The following is a 25,529-nucleotide window of genomic DNA, read 5'->3' as shown; positions in this document are numbered from 1 at the left end:
TGGTGCCTTAAGTTGCACCATGACTCAATTCACTTACAGGTGCAACAACTACAGGAGTAGAAAATTAGAAGAGTGACAAACTGAACAGAAAGCCTCTTGAACACCTTGAAAAGAATCTCTTCCATTTTGTTTTTTAATAAAAATTAAGTATTTTGTGAGAAATACAGTTGTCTACCTGGTAATTCCTTAGCACGTATCAGTTGAAAACTGTGCAGTTACAGAAGGAACAAGATTCACACTTAAGAGAAGTGAAGGACTCTAAACTTAAAGTGAACAGGTTTTTCTCCAGCCCTTTCCTTGCTTCCCTCCATGACTAGTCATGAAGGCAGCTGACAGAAGGTCCTTCCACAAATCTCTCACCAGATCCTATTCCTCCACACTCCATTTAGTTTCTGCAGTTCAAGCAGATTCCTTTTCCCCCTGAAATCAATGTTTAATTAACACATTATTGGGAAAAAAAATGGGATGCAAGAGCAGACTGAAACAAAGCCAGCATTTTCCTGCTCTGCAGATGCAGTCAGTCCCATTAGACAGCTACCCCACTGAAAAGTTCTTCCTTTCCTCATCCTTCTTCAGCTGCCAGCAAACATGATCTTCTTGCTTAGTCACCTTCATTTCCATCCCCATGGAACTCTTCCCCTTCTTAGAAGTGGTTCACAACAGCAGGAAAGACAGAAAGTAGAGGGAGAAGGGGAGCAAGTCCTCTCTATGTAGCTTCACAGAATGACTGAGGCCTCACCTTTAATCCTGCCATCCCCATGGGAGCACCATTGTTTCCCCTGACAACACCCCCATCAACACGGCAAGCACAGTGGAAACAGGGCAGTACGCTTTGCCATGAGCAGGGGATTCTCACAGGGTCAAACTCACAGAAAAATTCTGGAACTACGCACAGCTATATATACACCCAAAGGTAGCGGAGATGCTACCGGCAGCTTCAAAAGGTTTACATCATACCTCCCCCCATCCTCATCAATTATTATTCTATCCCATTCCTTGGCTCTCATCCGGCTGCTGGGAGGTACTTGGATGCAGGGGATGCTGCAGTACTGTCAAGGGCATTATTGAGGCAGGCCTAGGTCTTAAGCACTCTCTCTGCTAAACACACAGGCACCCTCACTACAAGGTTGGTGCAGCTGGCAAGGGATAATACAGTCCATGAACTCCTGGACTGAGCTGCCCTAGTCATGAAGAGAGACACTGAAAGAGTCTACTGTCCTAGCACTGTCATTCCCTGGATCCAAAGCTCCTAGTGTTAATTAGTTCCCATGATGTGATGGATGACAAGCGGCGGGGCTAGGTATGCCACAAGCAGATTGTGTTTGAAATAAGCCGTCCCTCACCATCAAGGGCAGAGAAAAGGAATTTGGAAAGGACAGGAGCTGAGCACACTGCTGAGAGATGACAGGTATGCTGACAGTCCCCCGAATCCCTGATATACCCTTACCAATATCCCAGTTCACTCCTTCTACCAGCAGACAAAAAACATGCAGGACAGTATGCCTGGGAGAGAACTCGGACACATGCCTGCAAGAAACAAGGAGAAAGTTCTGAGAAAGCTCTGAGACACAAGGAAGCAAAGCAGATGAAGGGCTAATCCACCCTGTAGCAAGGGGCCGTATTTCAGAAAGAGCTGAACTGACAGCTCTAAGTGAACTTCCACCACCCTCTGAAAAGCCACATAGTGACATAGTTCAGTAGATCCACCAGCAGCAGCCCAGAGTCTTGAGAGGTTCAAGGCTTTAGCCCAGACAGAGGACTCTGGCAAGCTGGCTGTGTGGCGTACAGTTCCCAAGAGCTGTCCACAGTGCTCAGAGAGTACCATTTTCTGTGAAGGGCAACAAGACTAATCCCATTCTCACCTTCCCTTAAGGAAGAATGGAGGATCTTCCAACATCACTGGCATATTTCCACTAGGAGTCTTATTGCTCAACTTTTCAAGTATGTCACTACAGAGATACTGCACTTCATCCTTACTAGACTTCAGTAAAACCACAGTCAGGCTAGTCCAACCCAAAGTCATGGAAATGAAAAGGAAGAGGAGAGGGAGAGAAGAAGAAAAGGGAAAAGGGAAAAGGGAAAAGGGAAAAGGGAAAAGGGAAAAGGGAAAAGGGAAAAGGGAAAAGGGAAAAGGGAAAAGGGAAAAGGGAAAAGGGAAAAGGGAAAGCTCATCCACTGCCTGCAACAAGTAGAAAGGAAGAACAAACTTCTCACTTCTTTGTCTTGTCTTTCTACAAACATGTCTTGATCCAGCTGTTTGGACAGTGGTGAGAAGTCAAAACACCCTCTCTGATTCTCAGAGTCCTTTATACACATGAATTATCTTTGTCTATGCCCAAGTGAGGAGAAACCGAAGGAAAGAAAAAGCAAAAACAGTCCGGACCAAGATTATGTAGTGTACTGGTTTCAAGATTCTCCCAATTCCTCTGGTATCTTGGTTTCCAAAATGCAAAATATCTTTCTCACCACTTGCTGTATGAATTAAGAACCAACTCTGCTAGACTGACAGACTGCTATTAACTAGAAGATGGGGATGAGGGGGAGAAGAGAGCTGATAAAAATTTCCAAAGCTTAACCAAAATTCATGTAATTTCTGGCCCCAGCTGCATTGGCAATAGTCCCAAAATAAAGCCTGTCTTCTCTTCATGCTGGTGGGGGGCAGAGGCAGATAAAGCTGGATGCATTTTGTTTTTAAATTAAACATCATGTCTCTTGCATCATCATAGGAGGTCATCTCTTACCCTGGTGTTTGGTCATCATAAAGCTTCCAACTCCTTCGGTTTGTTCTTGGACAGATCACTGCGTGTCCTTATCCTTGATAGAGCATGTCACAGCTCAGCCAGTATCCTGACATCCACCTGCATGTGCCCTGAGCACAGAGCTAAGGAAGGGGCACAGGAAAACAGATCAAGGGGGAAAATACACTCTGCTTCTCAAGAAAAATAAACTAAAGAGCCCCAGAGGAGGTTGCAGAAAACAAAAAAGTTCAGTAGATCCACTGAAATACCACTGCTGCTAAAACAAACAGGGAACTAAACTCTCCCTTTCCAGCAATAAGCCAGACAAGAGCTCAACCATCATGTGCAGTCTGAAGGTGTTATCTAGGTTGAGGGTTTAAATACAATTCTAATACAAAAACAGTAAGAGTTGCCTGCACATGATGGCTTGGTAACTTGCTTAGAAAGGGAAGAAAGAAAGGGAGGGAAGAGGCATAATTATTTCCTTTTTGCACAGGGACTTAAAATCCACCATCATTGCTACCACAGATTACCCCCGGCCCGGCCCCTCACTCTCTGAATGCTCTGGAGGAACCGCATTCCCCTCTCACTTCAAGGATACAAAACATTCAGGGGCAGGAGTAAGTTCCAGCACTATGTTCACTTTTCTCCATTGGCTGTGAAAGCTCAAGGAAGCATAAGAGACATGGCGAGCTACAAAACTCACATGGTAATCATTGAAGTGTACCTACAATAATGCTTTTGTCAACTTTTTCTATTCCTGCTAACAAATAATTCATAAAAGCGGGCTCACTGTGCCACAGGAACACACCAGTACTTTAATCACTGGGGAAGAGGAGGAACTATAAAACTAGGGCCCACCTTTGCCCTGCAGAATACCAGGGAGGCAGCCTCCAAAGGCAGGGAGCAGGCATGCAGGCCCTGCAAACACACTCTGCCTGTTGCTCAGCTGGCCACCATGTTTGAGAGCAGCCATATAAGAATCCAACATAAGAAAGATATAAAGCTATAAGAGAGCATCCAAAGGAGGCTTACAGTGATGGTGAAGGGTCGAGAGGGGAAGCCTTATGAGGAGCAGCTGAGGGCACTTGGTCTGTTTAGCCTGGAGAAGAGGAGATTGAGGGGAGACCTCATTGCAGTTACAACTTCCACAAGAGAGGAAGAAGAGGGGCAGGCACTGATCTCTTCTCTGTGGTAGGACCAGAGGAAATGGCATGAAGTTGTGTCAGGGGAGGTTTAGGCTGGATATAAGGAAACACTGGTTAGGCACTGGAACAGGCTTCTCAGAGAAGCAGACACAGCACCAAGGCTGCCAGAGTTCAAGAAGTGCTTGGACAATGCCCTCAGCCATGTGGTGTGATTCTTGGGGCCATCCTGTGCAGGACAGGAGTTGGGACTTCCAATTCAGGTTATTCTATGACGCTATGATTCCTACAAGCACTGCAGCTGCAGCATAACAATAATTTCCAAAGTGACTGGGGTAAAAGGGAGGGCAGGAAGAGATCAAAAAGTAACTACTGGTAAAGCTGGGCAGCGGAGGCAAGATGAGCTTTGGTGAGCATAAACCAGGGGAGCAGGGGACTCTCTCCAGACATCACCTACACCAACTATGTGGGGCACTGGACACACCCCTGCCCCCATCTTCCTGGCTGTAGTTTACCTTTGTACCTCAAGGTCAGAAAGAAAGGAGAAAAGCAAAAGGCAAACAACAATAGGTCTGGACAGATCTATTTATTCAAGTTTTGCTATTGCTTCTTGACATGGAAAGATCCAGAAACACAGAGACCTCAGAGCACGCACAGCCACACACAGGAGATGAGAAGCTGCAGCTGGCAGAACCACAGGAGAACCTTCCTCCCACAGCTCCCCTCTGCCTGGATGCGAGCAGCCCGTGACCAAGCAAGAAGGTCCTTCACAGCCAGAGAAGGAGGGTGCTGAGCAGGTCTCTGAGCCTTAGAGAGGGTCCTGGACTTCCTGAAATGCAGAGAAAAGCCTCCTGGCTCTCACTGCCTCAGCTCCCCCATCCCTGTGCACCGGCCACCTGCAGAGACTTACTGTGGCTCATCAGGCCCTTCCCCATGTTCTAGCGTGCGGAAAGAAGGAAGGAAAAATGGATAGAATAAGAGACTCCTACCTCCCTTTGCTCCCCCACCCCAGCCTTTTCCCTGCTCTACTGAGACACGAAAAGCCATGGCTCTCCTGCACATCCTACAACAGAAACACAAGGAGCTTTTCCCCGCCTCTCAATCCACCACCCTCCAGGCTCCGGCAGGGACTGCATGGAAATGGCGATATTCCTGTATCGTCTGGATCAACAGCACAGTTAAGCTCAAAGAGGGCAAGAGAGGATGGCACAGGAGGATGAAGCGGGAAGGCTTTGTTTCGTCCTGGCTCCAGTGCAGCCCACCCCCTCTTTCGATCGCAATGCCCTCCAGCTCGGACATGCAAGGAGGCGTTGGAAAGGGAAGGGATCTGGGATGCTTATGAATTTTGTTTCCCCCATCAAGGGGACAGCTCACTCCCCCAAGCATGCCTGGCTCTGATGGAGCTCCCTGGAGTAACCTTTATTCCAGTGTGTCGCAAGCATGTATTTCACGGATGGTTACACTGAATCATTATCACCAGACATTCATTTGACCAAAATAATGTTATTAGCATCGTCAGATCCATTTCCCCCCACACAATTCCTCCCTCCCCAGTACATATACACTCCCTTCAACCCCCAGGCCCCTACCATCCACATAGGGCACATCCCTCCCCAGCAAAAAATCTCATGATGTGTGACACAATGACCAGGAAAAGAGAACGGCAAGAGGGGCTGGCGAAATGGATGGACGTGCCTTTGGCATTTACTGCGTTCCTTACCCTCTGCCAATTTTTATCAGCCACACGCATACACAAAGCCATACATGCAAAAATCAGAATTAAATCACAGGCTATCCAAGGTACATGACCACGGGTGTATGAGTGTGCCCAAGCTGCGGTCACAGTCCTATCGGGAACCCAGATCTGTGTGGCATGAAGCAAAGGTCATCGTGCCACTGTTGTGATGCACTAAAAAAAAAGCCGCAGAGCCATCAGGATGTAACACAGAATTTTCTCGTCAAGGGATGAGAAACCTTCGGGGGTGTGGGGGCTGGGAGGAGGAAAGCGGGTGTGCGGATGGGGGGGATGGGGGAAAATAGCAGAAAATGGGGAGGAAAATGAAGAATACAAAGCTCCACTTCGCTAATCCAAGATAGACAATCCATCCCTTCCCCCCCTCTCTACGCCCTCCCTCCCCCCGAAATGTTGGTGCAGATGGATTTCTGTATCTTGGTTTTGCAGCAGTGGGTCTAATGACTCCCATACCAAACCCCCTCGCTATGATAACCCCTCCCACTATTTTTTTTTTTTAGACCGGGCTGAAGAATAATGTGTTTTTAGAGATAATGGGTTTTATAAAAAGGAAAGAAAAAGGGACGCAGCGCAGACATTATGCGAATAAGCTGCTCCCCGCATCACCCCCATCTTCTCCCAACCACACATTCCGATTTCATCCCCTCCCGTCATTCTCCAGCTTTCCCCATCAGCTCCCCCAAGGAAAAAAAACGCACAACACGATCTGGGTAGCCGATCTCAAAATCCCAAGCACTAATCTGCTTGAATTTGTTCTTCTCCTTATATAAGCAGCAGCACGTCAACATGTTCAGTGGAAACGCAGCGTAAAATGAGGCCAGGCTACAGCCATGGAACAGGGGTGATATCGGCAGATATCGCTTCTATCGAGAAGCCATCACCACCAGGTTGGTGAAATCAAGTATTGGGCTTCCAGCAGTTCCCTTACTTTATTTATTTATTTTTCAACGCTTAGTCTAATTTTACTTTGTTTCATTTTGGTTTCGCTCTACTTCATTTTTTAAAGGACAAAAGTGAAATAAATAATTAAAAGCCTAGAGACATACCCCACCAGAAGGTGCCCGAATGCTCCAGAAAGAGAATCCTCACCTCCTAACTCTGGGTTTGTTTTTCTTTTTTTAATAAAGAAATACAGTCCTGTTGCTCGCATTATCCCCAAACTTCCAGTGTCCCTAGCTGCACCTCCCTACTCCCAAAAACCAGATACTTAGTCAGAGAGTCATGAACATTTAAAAAAGTGTCAAATACCAAAAAGAAACCAATAGAGAAATGGAAAATTACGTCTATACAATAATCTACTTCATTCAGCTGATAAAGTGCGTTCAGTCGCAAAACCGTGAGCAACAATCTCTGCAATCTCCTCCCCATAAAAATACTACCAACCCTTAGATAAACTTGCCCAACTTAACAGTGATGACCATTTTAACTGAAACCAGTGACAGACGTAACACCCTTCTGGTTAACGTTACAATTAATAACTGACTGTATAATCACAGCAAGGAGAATCTTTTGTGATCAAATTTTCTCCCACCTTCTCAACATCTCTCTTAGACTTTTCACCAATCTAGTTAAGAGTTCACCCCCTCAAAAAACAGCCCCTCGAAATATGCAATAAGCAGGTATTGGTGAGCGGTCATTTCAATATTCACCTTTTTAGGAGGGCTGTGTGCTTATCTCAGAACAATTGCGGGCAGTAAAAAAATACAGGAGGGACAAATAATATTTAGTAAAAACAGAAATAATTTGTGAAAACTATTTGCAACAAAGCGTTGAACAGTTTGACCACAAAAAGGTGGGAAAAGAGCTTGAAAAAACAAAAAGCTGTAAGTATCCTTTTACAAACGATTTAATGTTTCTATCTCCAGTTCTGCCTCCCCAGTTCTTTGGTTTTTCTGCCGCTGATCTCGTGCCTAATCATTTTTATTGTTTTCTTTTGGGGTGGGGGAGAGAAATCAGGAAAAAAAATTGAAATAGAAAGTGCTCAATTTTAGCAAAATGCATTCTTAAAGAGCATTGTTAAATATGTTACTTCCTAGCTACATAAGATTGCCATTAAAATAAATTTAAGAGTAGGCAAAAGACAAGTCACCTGCAAAGCACCAGAGTCGCTGCCCTTAGGTAGGAGAATTACATCACTCCCTGACTGAATGATGTTTTCTTTGAAATTAGAAAGCCGGTGGATTTTATGGTGGTTTTGTTTGGGTTCTTTTCGGTAAAAAAAAAAAAAAAAAAAAAAGAAAAAAGAAAAAAAGCCCAACACAGCGGTTATTTCACATACATTTTGCACGAAGAAAGCATTGAACCAACCTTTAAGGTCACTGACTGCCTGAAAACCCACAGCAGTCACTCACGGTGGAAGTTTTCAGGCAAGACGGCTACTAAATCATTAATACAAACAAATGGAAGGCGGGGAGGAAAGGCACTACCGTAATAGATCCGAAGACTTGGAAGAGGAAAAAAATATTAAAGAAAAAAACTTTCATCTTCAGCCTGTCTTCTTTTCTCGTTAGCATTTTTTTTTAACAAATCCTTAAGCTTTAGTCAAACAGCAGGCTCACTCTAAGGGTCTCCCTGCTGTAGCTCAGCGTAGTGTCTTCTTTTTCGAGAGCCCCCCCGCCCCGTTTTCCACTCCAAAAAGCCCCGCCGTGGAAACTGCAATTTCCCAAAAAGTCGGGCCAAAGGAGCTGGAGCGTCCCGGGGGCTCGGCGCGTGCCCACTCCGCCCGGGCGGGCAGCGCCCAGCGCCGCCGGGGCAGCGGGAGCGGGGAGCGAGAGAAAACGATCCCAAACAGTTGCCGTGAGGAGGGTCAGAGAAACCCACCCGCGGAGCTCCGGAGCGGCAGCGCCCAGCGCTCGCCGGGCGGGCAGCTCCCGCCGAGCCGTGCCGAGCCGAGCCGAGCCGCCCCCCGCCCGCCGCCCCCTCTCACCTCCGCAGCCGGGCGGGCGCCGGCCGCCGCGCCAACTCGCGGCTCGCCTGCGCTGCGGGGCAGGGGGCTCCAGCGTGGCCCCAGCCGCGGAGGCTGCGGGGGTCCTGGCGAGGCTAGGCTGGGCTGGGCTGGCCGTGCCGAGCCGAGCCGAGCCGAGCCGAGCCGAGCCGTGAGAGCCGCGGGCGGAGCTGCGCAGGGCTGAGCGCGCCGCGGTGCCGGAGCAGCCCGAGCCCCGCGCACGCCGCCGCCGCCGCCCCCTGCGCCGCGCCCGCCCGCCCAGCCACGGCTTTTAAAGAGACCGCGGGTCCGCGCCCCGGGCTCCGGCACGGTCCGCACGGCCCCGGCAGCGGGCACGACCCCGGGCACGGGCAGCAGCGCTCCGCCGGGCTTCACCTCCCACGCTCCCGCCGCCTCCGCCCAGCAAAGAGGTCGGCGGTTTTCTGCTGCCGTCGGCCCGGCAGCGTCCCGTTCCCCGAGCGCTCCCTCAGCGGGCCGGTACAGCAAGGGGGAATTTATGCCACTCTGGTCCCAGCAAGGCGAAGGAGGAAGATGCAGCTTATTTTTTCCTTCTTAAGTTTGCCACCAGGGACCTGCCATCAGAGCAGGAGGAGGTAACGTCTTCCTCAGACGATGCGTCTCCCAAAAAGCCTTTAAGTTCCCAAAGATTTTTCCCTTCTAGCTCAGAGTTTGACCCAAACCTATTGGGTATTTCAAGTCAGTTTATACACTGCCCATTTCATTTAAGCCAGCCACTAAGTTTCTTGTTACCTTGCACAAGTCTCTCAAACTTTTTTATCCACCCATTTGCTCACTTGTAAAAGTAGAGATAACAGCACTGACAGACACTGTCGACTGTGTTTGAGTCAGTATTTCATTCAGAGTGGACATCCTAGAAATTGTTATTTATCGTTGTATCAGCACTAGCACTAGTACTTAGCACAGTAAACATATGTGGGGAACACTCATGTCAAGTTTTTTAATGGGTTATCATGCTGAAAGTCCACCTCAGAGAAGACTAGCAGGCAGGAACATTATGCACATGAAGTTCACACAAAACTAAAAGTGAGAAATCAAACCTTCTGGCCCCTCTCTCTAGACCCTAGACCCTATGATCTTATAAAATTTGTGTATGCTGTTCATACTGCAACACCAGACACTTAGAAATGCATTTGCCTTGGGGACAGACCGGAAAGTTATTTGTCTTTCCTTCCGCTTCTGATCACGTATCCAAAGGTTTTTGCCTTTTTCTACATTTTGCATAGCAGACAGCCTACCCACAGTACTCGATAAATAATAAATAATTATTATTTAACACCATATGTATTGATCACCTTGCTGACTATCGAAATGCAGCTGTGCCTGAGGTGGATAATAGGTACACAAAACCACTAAATAATAGTTACAAGTAGTATTAGGAGCCCACTGGGAAGTTTCTCTGGAAAACGCAGTCCTTCACACGCCCTAACTAATTCAGATACACGCACAGAGAGGATAACGGAGACCTATTTCAGCAAGGTGACAATGGGCCATCTTCCTGACTCAAAATCAGCATACCAAGAGCAAGATTTTATCCCTTTAGATGTTTGTGCAAAGGCAGGTTATTGTTAAACTTCCTGTTTTATATGGAGAACATAGCAGCAGTAAGAACTATCTATTCCTCCTCGGGGCATGGGATTAGATCCTGGTCTCAATTACTGTGAAGAAAATCAGGTATTACTTAATTTACTGCAATAGTTAAATCCAGATTTAAAAAGTGCAACTGGCAATAAAATCTGTCTTCTAGTACCTTTCTTCCCTTGCTGATATTTCTGGCAAGCTAGCATTTTGTAGCTTGCAGTTTATCAAAGTAATGATTTGATGAGGCAGTCATCTGAAACTGCACCCTCTCTGGTCCTTCTTTCTCCAAGATCTTCTAAGACCACGCATGCACATACTTGCATCATATTTTGATCTGGCTGCCTATCAACAGACTATCTTCTGTGTAAAATCAATGACAAGAGAACAGTCTCCACTTCCAATTCCAAACTAAACCTCTTCGGTTTAATAGACAGAAAACTGCATGTCCCCTGAGAGAAAAAACAAACTAGCCACCTTTTACCCAGCTTAACCACCAAGGGTAAAGTGAGCCCCCATTTACCCTTTGGGGAAAATGGGCTGGTTTTCATCCACACACTATCCTTTCAACCGGAAAAAGAAAAACCTAGGACCCCCATATATGAAATGTCTACAAATCAGAAAGAGGGGTAGAAGACTTCATCTAACTGAGAAGCTTCTATTCAGAGTGCTATATATGAACACATATATATGAAGATAACAACTACTTTGAAAAAATCTTACTGTGCCTAACTCAGACGCATAGACTGCTACTTCTGAAAAATTGTTACCGTTAGGCACCAAAATAGCAGAGATCATTTTATAAATAGGCAGAGAGCAGTGAGAAAATATTAGAAGAGCAATGAAGTTTCTTTAAGGTTGCAAGGCATATATTTGCTGGGGTGTGGAGCAAAATAGAGACAAGAGGAAAGCCGTGCAGTACAAGAAGTTCTCTGTCGAGCAAGCAGTGCTCTAATTGCTCAATAGGGGAGTGGATTTTTCTGAGTAATTCCTCTAATTCTTTAGTTCACATCTCTAGCTCTGAACATGCACTTTGCAAATAAGATGTATGGAGAGCAAGGAAAAATATGATTACCACAGTGAGGTTTGTACCAGCCCCCTCTAATCCTGACTTTTTAAAATGTATGCTCTAGGTAAAGTGTTTTATCCCCATCTATAAGATGATAAGTAGATACATCAGACTTTTTTGGTGTCTTCATTAAGAAAATAGCCACTCCCTTTTCAAGGGGCCTTAAAAATTAGCAGTGGTAGATTTATAGATCTGGGTACCTGGCCACTCCCTCCCAACACCACCAGACAGAAGAGGCAAAGGCAAGAATACAGTCATAGAAACGTTATTCATCTTCTTTTGCTTATTCCCTTTAGAATAAATTTCCAAAACTTTTTACCAAGCCAATGTGCTTGTTATAACTAAAAGACAAAGTGCTGTCAATAAACTGGGGCAATTCAGTCAGTGCAATTTTCAATAAATTGCTACATAGGCCTGCTCATATTCAAGGTACTTAATCTGCTCTGAGATCTGGGCTTGTTAATCCAGGGCAGCAGCTGTAGTAGCTACAAGACATAGCTTTTGCTTACATCTTGCTAGAAGAACGAGCTGGCTCACAGAAGCTTACCTGTTTCCTTGATGCAGTAGAAACTGCATGTACCATTATCATAAGTTCCTGGCGTCCCCCCTACTCCTTTCCTGTTAAGCAGGGGTGATGAGAGAGGGGGATCAGAGGCTGGAAAAGACCCTGGAGACAGAATGGGCAGCAGTTAGAGCCATTTTCCATCATGTCAGGATGTCCAAATGCTGCAACACAAGATCTAGAAGATTCCATCAAAACTAATGCCTTGAGTATGGCAGAGAGATAGGAAGAGAGGCTGCACTGCAACAGTGTCCCACAGAGTATAATATCCTGGTCTTTTTCCTTAGGTTCTCTGAAGGGCATTCACCAAATCCTTGAAATTAAGCATTTGTATGGTACTGTTTAATGGAAATGAGGCTCAAGGGGAATTTGCCATTGAAACAGTGGTAGGGAAGTCTTTGCAACACGGTAAGAATGCAATTTATCTCTCTGGCTATTTTATATATATATATATATATATATGTGTATATATATTTGCCATGTTAGCACTTTCAGTGTCTTTTTGCTCAGAAGTTAATACCCAAGGTGAATTTAGAAGCTGCAGTCCAAACCGTGATCAGATCTTCTTGGTTGTGCCAAATGAAGCTGATCTTATCTCACTGGTGACCTTATCCTACTTGAGAGAGCAAAACTCATCACAATAATAAGAAATAACAGAGATGGGGGAAAAGTAATCATGACAGCACCCGGTCAGAAGTCCCTTTACCATCATTTCAGAGAATTAGTTCTAAGCTCTTCTCCTGCAAACGTCATTTTTCACTCCAGCTGGAGTTCAACTTCCAAAGTTATTCTGACCACTTGCAGGACATACCCATTTATTCTTGATTTCATAGGCTTTTTCTTCCTCCTAGCATGTTCTGTTGCATTTAATAGAAACTCTACACACTGTATACAGGAAGCAATTTTCTGAGCACCACTTTGTTTAACTGAGTGTACAGGGAACAGAAACTAAACAGACACATCTTTGAGTGTGTGGAAGTGTATGAATGAACACATCACCAAAAAAACTTAACGTGTGTACACAGGAGTGTCTATGAAAGGATTCCTTGTAGAAAGAGTGTGTAAGAGTGGTGTATGTGCAAATGCTGCAGGAGCACATTCAGAGCAAGGCATGTAGGGAAAAGAAGCATATTTCATTGCATCAACTAACATATTTGGGGGAAAAAATTATGCAAACTCTTCTCCAAGTCTCATACACTCTTTTCCACCATCTTTAAGAGCATTATTGTGAGAGGATGCATTGTACATGTGTATTTACACTTAAGAATATGTAAGCATAACAACAACAGATGAGACAGATGTGCGTGCACACTTGATTGTGCAAGGGAATTAAAAATAGAAGCTGTACATTCTTTCAGCCTTTATGACCTCCACCACCAGATATTAGACACCACCTCATTCTAAGACAGAAAGACATCCATTGCTTTCTCCCATTGTCAACAAGTTCACTGTGACCCTGACTCAGTGCTGGCCGAAAAGGAAGAGAACCACTTCCTCAGGCAGCAGGTAGCATCCAGTGAAATGGCCATAACCAAAGCCACAGTTCGGAGTTAAAGCACAACCTTCCTTGCTTTCTTGAGCCTTATAACTCCACAGGATCACTCCAGTTTCCAGGATGTCATCAGTCGCCCACCCCCACCCCCCGCAGTAACACTTAGCAGATCTTTATTGCTTACTACCTCCTCCACTTGAACTCTGCCTCCTCTCCTTGTTTCTGACTCCTCAGATGGAGCCATGAAAATTAACCAATGACATCACAGTGTGCTTCCCTGGCAACAAATATCATGTCATACCTGCTTCTCCGTCAACAGCGTTGGGTAAGAATAGGAATTGAGGAGTACTAAAAGAGGAAGAGCATGGAAAGACCTGCAATAAGAAAAGCTGGATTTAAGTGAGGAAGAGTGAAAGATAAACCTAATCCAATGCATCTACAGAAGCTACTCTTGAAGAGTTTCACAACTCCTCAAATAAGACTAAATAGTATTTCCATTTTGCTCTTGACCCCTTCAGTGACCCTGAAATACAGAAAGCTTGATTGCTCAAGACCAGTGATACCAGATAGGGATGTTTCCTGCTGTATCCACTAGATAACACTCCTAACACAAGAAACACAGACAGTTTGGAGGTTTTTATCTGGTACTGCATTCAATCTTCAGGATCAACCCCTAGCATTCTCACAGCAAACACTTACCTGCAGCTGGCCACTTACTCACACAAGACAGAAACCCTCCCCAGCCAACAAGAGCAGGTGGAATAAGGACGTCAGCACAGAATAACAACATCAGTGCAAGACAGGGTGTCCCCTCTTTCTCTCAAAAAGCAGACTCCTCACACTGACTACAGCACCCATCTCATGACTGAGTTTGGATCTGCTCCACAGTCACTGAAGCATGGTTCCCCAGCAGAATTTCTTTTATCCCGTGAGCTCTCCTGAAAAATGCTTGCAGGTATCTTGTTATAACTAACTAGTCAGTTGGGAAGCTCTCAGGACAAGGAACTGCTGCAGCCAGTTGCACTAAAACCTTATGCACCATTTTGGATAAACAATTTTCTCTGCTTATGTACCAGACAAACACAGTGCTTTCAAACATTGTTCTATCCATGGGAGGATGTACTTCTCATTCATAATCAGATGACAGTAAACTTCTTTGTTTTGCATGAGTCTATAATGTGAAGATTTAAGGTGAGATGAGGAACCCCAAATAGGACTCCAATAAAACTGGAGTGAAGGGGGAAAATTCTCTTCCTGCTGCTATAAAGTAGTGGGGGCTGGGAATTTTGTAGCTTCAGCAAAGTTCTCCAGGGAGCCAAAAAGAGCAAAACATACCTTCTTTTCACTTAGCAAACACTATTTTTGACAAAAGCCTTTTAGCTTCTGTTTAATGATAGGCACGGCATATCTCCAGGGCAAGCCTAAAGCACTGCTTTTGACCTTTACAACATTTTATGCCTCTTTTTCAAAGTTAGTCAGCATTAGGTATCCATTCTATTTAAGTACTTTCTGAAAATCGTACTGGGTACCTATCTAGGAAAATCGAACCCTAACCAAGGTTTGAAAACTGAACCCTAAGTGTCTTGGGCTCATCACATCTTTTCTCAAAGGAGGTTAAGCCAATACTGACTCCCAACAACACAAGCAAGTCCATAATGAACTAGCAGCCTGGACTCTGCCCTACACTGCTTGCAGGGCTGTGCCCTTCTACATGTCTCCCCTCCATACCTAGTGGAAGGTTCTGACTGATGCTGTGAGACTGGCAGCAGGCCTGCTTTGTCCAGTTACAGATTCTGCACCCCATCACTGTGTATCAAGGCATATTCTTGCATTTATTGGGCTCAGTCTAGGCTTTAAGACAGGCAAGCTGGAAAGCTAGACAAATGCATATATTCGAAAAAGGGACAGTAAAAAAAATGGAGAGCAGTTCCCCTTCTATAGCCTGGCCCCTGTGTCCCAGAGCAAATACAAACCTTGCTTTAGGGCACTACATAAATTGGTATTATAAATTCAGATGGTGCATCAGGGAGTGCCTCATTCTGTATGATTGGAGTCATTCTCAGGAGCAGTTCAGGCACTCAGCCTGCCACATGCGACTGCTGCCCCAAGGGCTGCCATTACAGACGCATTATTACAAAGCGCTGCAATAAAGCATGAACTAAAACAACTTCATTGAAATGAAGATTAATACGGAACATGTGTTCACCTCCGTACACTCAGAAGGAACAGTCCAGCAAACACGAGCACCACAGTGCTGGGGCTGATGGTCTAGGGTAGCAATGCGGCTGGCCAACCACCGCTATTGCTGAAGGCAAGCAATACATTTCCACAGCATCTTTTAAGTGTCCACAGATGGATTTAATGCAGCAGCTGTGAAGCAGAGAGTGAGGCAAGCAAAACATGTAGAGTGCTGAAACATGCAGAAGAGTGAGCTGTGTTTGAGGCAGAGAACAGAGAGGGATGCTTCAAACCTACAGAAACAATACCACTAGCTGCAGAATGATCCATGCCTTTAGTTATCACAGACTTCAATGGATATTGGTGTATATTCTCAGCACTTTGAAGTGTTGTATTCACATGAGAGTTACAGGTGAGAAAGATCAGCTAAGGTGATAGTTCTTCCATTACCCTCAAAATCAGACCAGAATTATTCCCCATGATCTATTTTTTGGTGCCATTGTCACCTCATTTAAAGTCTCCCATGCAATACAACACTCACTACTTCCCCCTTCTGATGCCCTCTCAGAGGCCCATAAATTTCACCACTGACATAAGCTGAGGGCCATTACATCTATACACTTCCCTGCTCAAATTAAACTCATGATATCCTGTTATGGTTTGATGGTCCAACTTTCATGCTTCCTTTTCCTGCTGTAGGTTTTTCATTCTTCCTTTCCTTGAAATCAGTCTAAAGCTCCTATCAAAACTGGCTGTGACTACTGATACAGGTCTCAGTGTATTCATTCCTTCATTCTATTAACCAAGTCAGCCCTGAACTTATAGGAGTAACAATGAAGGCCTCTAGAATAGCCACAATCCATCACATCCAGAATAAGAGACTCAGTCAGTTCTGGAAGTGAGTAGTCCTAGATCCTTTTGAAGTCTTTGAGATATAACCCTGTGTGAAGGCATTGGAAGGTGGCATGACATCAAGTCTTCTTACTAAGGGGGGGGGGGGGGGAAAAGCACATGGGAGGGATATGGCATTTCATGAGAGAAAACAAAGTGTTGGTTGCTATATTGCACCTCCAAAGTGACAGATTCATGATTAATCTGCATGTTGGTGTTTGGCACTTCAAGGAAAAAGCAACAATCCTCCCTGAGGGCACACCTCACTGACCAGAGACTTTGACCTTTGGGAATCAGCAGCACTTATTTATCATTTAGTAGTGTTTAAGACTTCATAGATGATCTGCCTTTGGCATAACACCCAGATAGGTACATTGTAATGGATGACACAGATAGTTAAAAAACAAAACAAAACAAAACAAAACAAAACAAAAAAAAACAGAACCCAGAGTTATGTATCTCTGCATATGGGCTGGAAATGAGTGGGGCGAAAAGGACTAATTAAAGTAGAGAACAGATGCCCCCATGATGCTAGCATCTCTATTGCTTTCTCTTTCTGGAATGAAAAAACCTAATTTTTCATAAAAATAAATTAACTGACATCAAATATTTAAATTTTAGGAGAAAAAAAAAGATTGAAGGGGAGATGTAAATACACAAACAAGCAAAATCTCCACTTAACAGGTTTGTCTTTACTCCCCAAGCTGACTGGCTCTGCACCAATGCAACTCAGAGAGAATGAGATCTGCTGCATTCAAACAATTCCTAACAGAGATGAAACTGCACTGAACATGGGTGAGCAAAGGTTGGGCAGCTGCCTTTAGACAAGGCTGCCATGTCACTGCCCATTCAAAGGGCAATACTGTAAAGAAACAGGTATGAATTATATTATTTCACAGCAAGGTGCCATCCATTCCTCCTTGCACTGCAATTTTATATCCCAAAAATAGAGTAGCCTTCACAGCCATCCCACAGTGCACCTCTCACATCACCACAAATACAGCTCAATAACAGTCCATTGTCATCAATATTCCCCTGACTGAAGATGACTTAATAAAACATTCTTAGAAGCCAGTCAACTAGGCTTATAATTAAATGGAAGCCATTGTTAAGCTCCATCGAATTATTGTTTTCTCTCAGTTTTCCACACTTCTATTAAACCAGATATAAGGCTACATCCCAGGATTGATCTCTGTTATGTCTAGCTCTCAACAGAGAACTCTGTACATCTTTTAAGGGACAGGACTTCTAGGATTTTAAAACACAACTTCACAGATGTACAGATCTCCTAGATTTAGACCACATATACATACAAACAATGATACATATGTTGATTTGTAAATGCCTGCATAGACCTGATTTCCATCACGCAGAAAGGTATGTGAATCCTTATGCAGGCTTCCTACAAAATGAGCGTTACATTTCTCTAACAAGATTCCTACCAGGCAAAATGTTGTTTGGATGCCTATACTCAGCATTAGAGGCACTGAAGCTTTCTAATCTTCAGATCTATGATCAGGATTTGAACTGAAATAAAACAGTGGGTGTACCTGGTTAAATGATGAGGCAGTGCCTCTCAGCATTGGTCTCTTGTATCAAGAAGTCAGAATCCTCCTATAGGAATTAATCACTCAACTGAAGAAAGAAATAGTTAGCAGACCCTACATTTCATATTACCATCCTAATAAAAGATAAGGTTTGTTCTAATTAACAAAGTTTTACTTAGCCCATCACTGTCTCAGCAAGAGGCACCAGGGGTTATGTCAACTGGGCTACTATAACCCAGACACAAGCAAGTGTCACAGATGAACTGCAGTGTCTTGAACACACTGTGCTTCACTCCATGCAAGGAGTCACAGTGATCATACACAGCATGTTTATGGTCACCCCATGCACAGGCAAATTCATAACAGAAGATTCCATCCCACCCCATCCAGCTACAAACCAAAGCTGACTGTTAAGATACTGGCCTGCAGACAGAAGACATTGATTATCTTGTCCTTTTTTACCAGCCAAAATCTGAGAACTAAAACTCAATCTGCTTGTGATACTCCCGATCATCACTGCAGAAGTGGTCATGTCATCTCTGAGTTCATCACAATATCTGCAAGAACGATGCAGAAAGTGCTGCATCAGAAGTAAATTATTCTATGTTTTGTCTGAGACAGAGCTTTACTGGGCATATAAGTGTAACTTCAGAGATCTTGTTAAACAAGAGTTACAATTCCCTGTGTAAATGCTTGCTGCAGAATACGAGGTGCCTTTTTTCAGTTTTCCTTTGTTTAAGTTCCTTCCAAAGTGATGCAAGCTGACCTGTGAAAAGTTATCTTATAAAGAAACAACAAAGTTATACTATCCTATCAATTTAAGTTCACAGTTACACACACCAGTATCGCTTCTCCAGGCAGAAAACATATTAGATAAGGGATAGCATTATCAACAGCAAAATGGAAAGAAGCTACATCAGATACCAGCACTGACAGAGAATTGGGGTCATCTCCTGGCTCTTGCCTCCTACCTCTGGAAGAAACCATGGTTTGCTGTCAAGCTGAAAGGATTGAGAGCTGTAACTTGACAGTCCAGACACTTGCAACCATGTCTGTGAGTCTCCTTCTCCATACCTCATTTTTTTCCAATTGTAGAATGAAATGCACCTCTCCAACTCCTTCCCATGTATTTTACAAAGGTTAGCTATTTAATACTAAAGATAATTTCTATAAACAAAAATAATAGAATACTATACCTGAAAAATCTTTTGAGGATTGATGAGTTACTGTCCTGACTGTCATTTTTTTTTAGTTTTCTTTTTCAAAGCTTTAAAGCCAGAAGTCTGGCTACATCCCATCTCTAAAGACCTTCCATATTAACAAAAGTTTCCCTACTGTAAAACATTCAAAATTACTCCTTCCCTCTCCCTGTGTGTCAGGGGAAAAAAAAAAAAGGCTCTTGTAAGGGGTTATGATGCATCTTTAATGATGGAGCTGAGAGAAGCGCCTGCCATACAAAGAAGCTAATCAGTCAATCAAGAGCCAGCTCACCAGACAGAAGCCGTCAGTGCCTAACTGCTCTGTCTCCACCTGTCCAGGAAAACAACAAAACAGCATGGGACATGCCTGACAATTGAGTGCAAAATAGCACATATATTTGTCTATTTCTAAGTATCAAAGGGGCAAGTTTTTGCTTCAAATTAACATTTTCAGGAATAACAAACACATGTACCGATGTGCATTTGAAATAAGGCTAGTGACTCTCTTTCTTTTTAAAAACAACATCAATCCTCAAGAAACAGAAGGGCAGCAGGTGAGAATTGCTATAATTAGGCTAGCTGGAAAATCCTTTGCCATAAGCTTGCCAGTCTAGATCAGTTAAGTGAAGAATTGTAATTTAGAGAAGGAAGTACATCTCTTAAAGCCAAAAACAGGAAAAGCCACAGAAGTTTTATGGGTTTGTATTAGTGGGAGCGTAAAGGTCATAGTCTTTATTTCCCGTGTTCAATACTGGCTGAGACAAAATACATTATCCTTGTCTGCCTCAGTTTCCTCAACTAGACAAGGATAATGAAACCTACCTACATTATAAAGGCATGATTGATTTTGCAGCTACCTTCATTAATATTCACAAAGTGCATGGAGACCCTTGCATGAAAAGTGTTGCCCAAGTACTGACTGTTAAACCTGACATTTTGCTGAGTGCTCTTGGGAAAAAAACCTTCGAATTTTTTTTCCAATTCTCTTCAAACAATCCTCTTCAAGCGCTTGGCACACGAAGACTTTATAACAGCACCGCACGTACTCCCGCGGTGGCGGGGGGCCGATGGCGGCGCGGTGCCGCTCTCCGCGGTGCTGAAACCCGCCGGGCGCTGCCCGCGCCGCGGCCGCACCGGGACAGGCGGGCCCTGGGCTCTCACGAACGGAACCTGCTCCACCCGACACGCGGGCTGGGCTGCAAGGCTGCACTGCCAATCACTGCAGCGCGTCCTTGGATTATTTCAACACGCAAACCTGAGCTATGAGTCTAGATCCTGTTGCTGTCACTCACTGGCCCGATCGCTCCCTGATGAGGGGTGGCTCGGGTTAACATTGATCTGTGATCTCGCCAGACTTCACCAGATGGACATCTTTTCTTATGCTTAAGTCACAAGCACAGTTCTGTGCCTGCATGGGTCTAAATCTTTCTGTGTACAAACGTCATCTATGGAGCACTTTGAACTCAGCTTTCTGCACCCTGAAGCATGGCCTTACTTAAAGCAGTCCATCACTCATCTATTCCTACAGCAGGGAAAGGCAAGAGGAATAGCTGCACACTATGGATTGCAAAATAAATAAATAAATAAATAAAATATTACTTGGAGGGGAGAACAGAGAGGGATCTTGCTGCTCCCAGCTTACCTGCCTTTATATTTTTATTCTGGGTCACCAGCTATCTAGATATTTCTATGCTAACAGGGGCCTGGGCCAGCAGCAGGCCTCAGAGCACTGTGCAGCTGTTCTTCAGGAAATTGCCTGAAAAACGGGGACAAAATATGTGTTGTGATTTCACCCCAGTCAACAGGTAAGTCCCATGCAATTGCTTGCTCATTTTCCCACCCATGGGATCAGGCAGAGAATTGGAAGGGTAAGAAAACCCATGGATTGAGATAAAGACAGTTTAATAGGAAAAACAAAAGCCACACACACAAGCAAAGCAAAACAAAGAATTAATTCACTGCTTCCCATGGGCAGGCAGGTGTTCAGCCATCTCCAGAAGAGCAGGGCCCCATCATATGCAATGATTACTTGGGAAGACAAACACCATCACACCAAACATCTTGCCCCTTCCTCCTTCCTCCGACTTTATATGCCGAGCATGATGTCACATAGTATGGACCATCCCTTTGGTCAGTTTGAGTCACCTGTCCCAGCTGTGTCTCCTCCCAACCTCCCAGGCAACCCCAACTTCCATGTCAGCATGGCAGTATGGAAAGCAGAAAAGGTCTTGGTTCTGTTTAAGTCCTGCTCAGCAATAACAAAAACATCTCTATATTATCAACCCTGTGTCCAGCAAAAATCCGAAACATAGACCCTAGCCAAAACCTAGATACTAGCCACTATGAAGAAAATTAACTCTACCCTAGCCAACACCAGCACAACATCTCATCTCTTTCATCAAAAGGAACACTTGAGTGAAAGGAAGCACAGGCTTCCCATGTGCACTCCACTGGCAGAGCTCACATAACAGGAAACCCTACCTGATCAGAGAATCCTACTGTCAGCCAGAAGGAAGAGGGAACAGGCCAGCTGCCTAACATACAATACACTATACAAGAACAAACTTGATATTTTGTTCATGAAATATACAGTGATTGGCCCCTCATTCTGCACTCATCATGAGCAAGGACAGCAGTAAGGGGAAATGCTCTGTTTTCTACCAAGTCTTTTGAGGTTCATTAAATTACCAATTGTTTCCTAACCTGGATATTTACGCCTTTTCCTTGTGAAAAAGGACAGCAACTCAAACTGTAATCCCCAATGCAAGGAACAAACCAAACCGTCCCAATCTTGTACTTCTCGCAGGGACCACTCCTAGGCATGAAAAATCAGATGGGAAAATACTTCCCAGCCTCACAGAGGTGATATTAGACTAAATTTGTTCATGTTTGTAAGGCAGGAATGCAAGTAATAGAAAAAGCTTATTAAGAAAATTAAATACAGGGTCCTCAGTGCCTACCTCTAATCTTAAGAACTCTCAGGATGGGGAAGAGAGATAAATAAAATCATACTTGCTCTGAGGGCTAACTCAGTATCATGGCTAAAATCCAAACTGAATAATTACATTCCGTCTCCTGAGTGTGCCCTTGAAGGTTCTGCTAAGCATGTGACTTCACTTCCTGTTGCCAAGTTTTGTTACGTGTGCCTAAGTATCAGCTGTACCCACCCATATGACCTGACACACTGCAGGAAGAGGAAGGTTTTGTTTATCTCCCACTCTGTAATCTTTTGATGAAAGGTCTTCTTGCATTTTCATACCTCCTGTGAGTTCCGAGCGCATTTTGCTAGGGCTGCTTCACTATTAGCAGCAATTCCATATTTGCTCCACAGCACATTTTATAAATAACCTTTTTCCAGTGACAGCAATATCAAGAGTGTGCCAAACCCCTAATATCCACAGCACACCTCTTTATACTCCTTATTTAACAGATGTTGAAAAGGCTGAGAACATGCTGGCTATTTGTTTTCAGCATGCTGTTTAAAGTTTTGCATTACAGTCATTCTCTGTACTACAGCAAGGGCCTTTAGAAACCCAGAAAAAAATCTCCTTGTGATACTAACAGAGCCATGAATTGTCTCTCACAGACACTTTTATACATCTCTTTATTGTATATTTACTTAGGCTTCATTCTTTACAGCACATTTCCTGCTAACAGGAAACATGTTTTACACTCCTACAACATTACTCCAGAGAAGCTAGGGTGAAGATGCAGCAAAGGCAGTATCTACTTCTCACAGGCTGCTTGATTTTCCTGGAATGCTTCCTAACATTAGAAATGCTGGGAATGAGATTTTTAAAATGTTGTTGGGACAGAAGGGAAAAAAATCCCAAAACACAACCTTGCTTCCCCCAACTAGATCTCACATCCTAAGGATACACAGACACCTTATTCAAACTGGAATAGTCAGCCACTTGAATATTCAAAAATCTAGGCCCCCAAGTCTCTAATCCCTTTTTCACTTGGCATCTTGGACCCTGCTAGCCAAGACACAATACCATCTTATAAAATCCTGAGATTCACAAGCAGAAGGCTTCCAAAAGATCCCAAAATGCACACATCCAATCAAACTACCTGTATTTCCTGGAAGCTTCAAAACAATAGAACTTCATTCTGAAGTTAAATAAATTACTAAGACCTTTTTTTTTTTTAATCTAATATTAAGTAGCAAGTGGGAAAGGTAGTTTTTCAGTACCAGAAAAAATAATAAAAATAATGAAGTCTAGTTATTACAAATGTCTTCCATCCACACAGTCAGTAACCTCCATTACCAGAAGAGAGGTCTATCTTGTAACATGACATTCCAAAGTGCTCGAAACCTGCAGCTCCATTTAGCTTTAATAAAAGCTGTAGAGAACAAAACAAAAATTAGACCAGAGCTGTCTGACAGTATTTTGCTATACTGGGAGCAAGTAATTGCCTTCATCCATACCTCAAAAGAGGCCAACTGCCATATGTAACTTGGCACCCCAAATGCCAAGGTTGAGTTCATGCTCTAGCTACACAGAAGGATGCTCATCTGCTCTTGAAGGAACAAGATGAGAAAGGCTCTTGAAATCCACCCTTCTGAACACTGACAGAGCAACAGCTGCAAAAAACCAAGCAACAAGTTTGAATTACTTGCAGGAACAGCTACAAAGGAAGAAGTGGCAGTTAGGTCAAGACATGTGTTCATGTGATCCAGACCCACCACTGTCACCTGTACAAATGAAAGCCATCTCCTTAGGGAATGCTGGAAATGTCCCATACAATTGAAGTCCTTTAGCAGCGAGAGTAGAAATGCTCAACTGTTCTAGGACAATAAATCACAATGACAACACAGACTGACATAGAACATTCTCTCTCCAAGAGAATATTTTTATGCTTTGCACCTTTTTGTCCTATTTGCAATACAACACATATTCCATAATCTCAGTAAATGACCATTTTCCATGCTTGATTCAGATCAGCTACAGAAATGAAAAGGCAGGAGCTCCATAAAAAAAGTGACATCAGCGAATGAGCCATCTGATAACTGCGTACTAAAAGACAGCAAGGAACCTCGTGTTCCTCCTCATCCTCCAGTTTGTCACTATACTGAAGGCTAGGATACTGAGGTCATAGCACTGCACACTCAGAGGATTGATGTAAAATCCTGCAAGACATCATATACTCTGTTCATACAGGATAGCTCTCTAACTAGCTAAAATGGGCTTCATCCTTGCTTTGTTTCCCTATGCTGCCTCATCTTCTCATTGGACTTTGCTTTGCCTCAGTGAACTCCCATTGTTCACAGCAGAACATGAAGGTTGATGAATTTATCCTCACATTACTCTCTGGAAGGCAGAGAAGTGTCAACTTCTCATCTGCAAAAGGGTGATAATTAAATGCTGAGAGAATAAATGACTTGCACAAGGTCACTTGGGAAGTATGTGGCAGAGCTGAAAATTAAATGCAGATCTCCAGAGCTGCAGGTCAAGGCCCAGAACACAAGATCTTTCTGCCCTGTTGGCACAGTGGAGATCAGATTCCCAGCATATCATAAGGCCCTCCATAGGAATGCGTGTCTGTGTTACTCTGTGTGTAGTTTACCAGTAGGAAGAATTGGATACATTTCAAAGAATCAGGTAAATATCAAAGATCAAGCAAAGAGGAAAGCAACAGAGAATTTATCTGAAAAGCTAAGAAAGGCCTTTTCAACATATTGTATAAGGCAAATATGCCCCTGTAGCCTTCTTCTATTGGACATACTACTAGTCCAGGAGAAAATCTGACATCAACACCATGTCTAATGTGCAGAAATCACAAAATGCAGCCATAGAGTTATCTTTGCAATTTAACATAAGGTTTGTTAACAGATTATACATTTTAGTAGTGCTACAGATAGTGTCAGGGTTACAATTTAACAACTATGTATCTGCACCTTCACCTCTTGCTTGCTACACAAACTTCTGCTAATCACACTCAGCTTTCCTTCTCTTCTTTCATTTGCAGATACTTTCTGCTGATATATATGATTATATTTATCCCCATATGTGTAAGATGCTTCCTTCATATTTCTCCCTAAAAAGCTTTCAACCCTCCAGCTTTCAAAAGGAAATGAGGCACTGGAACAGGTTGCCCAGAGAGGTTGTGGATGCCCCATCCCTGGAAGTGTTCAAGACCAGGTTGGATAGGTCTTTGAGAAACCTGGTCTATTGGAAGGCATCTCAGCCCATGGCAGGGGGGTGGAACTAGATGATCTTCTAACCCAAACCATTCTATGATCTTAACTAGTATGTGAGTCCCCCTTCTTGTGCATTTGGAAGCTAAGAGTGACACGACATTGTCTCCACAGGGGAAACATAGGGGCACTGTAAACCATAAAGCCTCCTTAGGAAACCAACAAGGTGTCAGGAAGATGGCTGGGAAGCAGCACAGAGCTGAGCTGCTATGG

The 25,529-nt window shown here is 43.9% G+C and overlaps 1 protein-coding gene across 8 annotated transcripts in view; it reads right to left on the bottom strand.

The window, feature by feature from the left end:
• The window catches only part of NRXN3 (neurexin 3), a 1,006,081-nt gene extending 982,517 nt beyond the window's left edge, over positions 1-23,564 (bottom strand). For 5 of the 8 annotated variants that reach the window (XM_032692493.1, XM_032692495.1, XM_032692496.1 and 2 more), the window contains exon 1: positions 8,563-8,676. The gene's annotated coding sequence lies outside the window, so the exon portion shown is untranslated. Of the gene's footprint in view, positions 1-7,943; positions 8,105-8,562; positions 8,677-23,546 lie in introns of those variants that run through there. The other 3 variants (XM_032692472.1, XM_032692494.1, XM_032692471.1) reach the window with 3 other exon arrangements.
• Positions 23,565-25,529: the final 1,965 nt, after the last annotated feature.

This window comes from Chiroxiphia lanceolata, chromosome 6, assembly GCF_009829145.1.
Source record: "Chiroxiphia lanceolata isolate bChiLan1 chromosome 6, bChiLan1.pri, whole genome shotgun sequence".
Lineage (NCBI taxonomy): Eukaryota > Metazoa > Chordata > Aves > Passeriformes > Pipridae > Chiroxiphia > Chiroxiphia lanceolata.
The sequence above is the reverse complement of the archived record's forward strand: the minus strand, read 5'-3'. Positions and strand labels throughout refer to the sequence as shown.